This window comes from Sarcophilus harrisii, chromosome 3 (genome assembly GCF_902635505.1).
Source record: "Sarcophilus harrisii chromosome 3, mSarHar1.11, whole genome shotgun sequence".
Classification (NCBI taxonomy): Eukaryota; Metazoa; Chordata; class Mammalia; order Dasyuromorphia; family Dasyuridae; genus Sarcophilus; species Sarcophilus harrisii.
This window is the reverse complement of record NC_045428.1, coordinates 453,553,702-453,555,597: the sequence shown is the minus strand read 5'-3', so window position 1 is coordinate 453,555,597 and position 1,896 is coordinate 453,553,702.

The following is a 1,896-nucleotide window of genomic DNA, read 5'->3' as shown; positions in this document are numbered from 1 at the left end:
TTGTAAATTTAAAAACAAAACACTATACTACCATTAAAGGCCAAGAGAGGCCTCCAGGCAGAGTTAGGGGAGTGAAGGACAGGAATTATTTTCAGGCATAAGACCCACTTGTAATAAGGAGGGAAAGAAGAAAAGAATATTTGTGCCAGCAATTTTCTTTGAAATATTCAAGCAGAAGCTGGAAACCGCTGGTCAGAGATGTTGCAGAGAGGATTCATTCATGCATTGAGAAGAATTCTGAAATTCTATGATTCTAAATGAATCTGATATGTTCAAAGGCATCAGTCTAATGACTAGCTTCCCAAACAAGGCCCCTAAGGATTTCCTGTTATGAAACACCCATACCAACATCCATTTGGACTTCAAGTTGGGGAATGGAGAGTTTCAATATACTGAGAGTGAGTGCATAAAAGGTACCTTGCTGGAGAACATACCCATCATCCCTTTCCCTACTCTGCAAGGGGCGGGTAGTAGTTCGTTCAGGGCAACAATAGCCCAGTCTCCCTTTTTAGATCTGTTCTTTGTGAGCCTCTGAGCCACAGCTGTTGGGTTTCCAGACACAAATAAGCATTTATCCTGTTAGCCCTGCTGAGCCCACACAGTGAGGGGAGAGCCAAGTTGGATTCCATTCTGCTTTGCACATCATCAGCCCCACTGCCAGCTGAATTCCAGGGGCAGAATCTGTGATTGGTAATGATGTAGGGAGCAGAGATGCCTCAGCTGGACCAGTGTGAACAAGTTAAAAAACATCCCATCGTCACTGTTTTGAGGGGTGGGGTGATGAGGGTAGCTTGTGAGTTTGGGTGAATGAAAGGGATTGACCAAGAAAGCAATCTGGGTGCATTGCTACTATAGTCACTCAAGTGGAACTGTCATATCCAGAACCTTTGGCATTTTCATTTTCAATGTTTTGCATATGTTGGTCTATGTAAACCTGATTTTCTACTGTTCATCTTCAAAAAGGTAGAACAGAGGGAACTGAATGCTCTTTCTAGAAAGTGAGGAGAGAGAGAAGTAATCCATCCTCTTGTCTGTGCTTTTGGGAAAAGAAGGAAAAGGGGGTCAAAGATAAGAAGATAAAGAGGCTGCAAGATTGAAAAAGACTTATGGTTTTCTTTCCTCTTCTGAATGTTATTTCTTACTTTTGCTTATCTTTGTTGCTTCTCACTCACTCATAATCATTGATTTAGAACCACTTCTGTTAGGAATAGATGGAAAAGAGCCAGAAGACTAATGATGGAGCCAAAACAAGGAAAAGAAAGGACATAGTGAAAACACTGGCTGGCCTTTAGTTGGTCCCTCCGCAACTAGATAGGGAATGCCATTCTGTGCAAATTCATCTAGGGTGGAAGATGAGGTCTATAGCTCCATTTTCAGACATATTTTTAATTCAACTGTTTCCCTTTTCAGCTTCCTAACTCTGAGGATCCTATAGACTTGAAAGGGGCTGCTAAATGGGAGAATGAGATACAGGGGTGGAGGTTGAATGTGTGTCTAAGATAGGATATAACCAATTAAAATTATTAGCCTTTAAGTGTTATGTAGGTGACACAAAACTAACAGTTTGAACTCAAACCAATCTAGGTGAATGTTGCTACTATAATTTAGGCTCATCTGTCATATATGTAGTCTGAACCAGGAAACTTTTTGCCACTTTCTTTGGCCATCTATCTGGAGAGACCTGGGAAAGTTCAACTGGAAGTTGGAAGGGTTCTTAGAAAGCATCTCTTCCAACCTCCTTTTTTTATAGATGAGACTAAGGCTTATGGAGGGAAGGTGATTTGTCCAAAGATGCTGGTTTCTCTTTGTACATGCTCAAATGAAGCCAGCCTCTTTCCTGGATTGGCACCCCATCCATGGGCTCTGCTTCCCTTACCCTTCCAAAGAAATAACAAA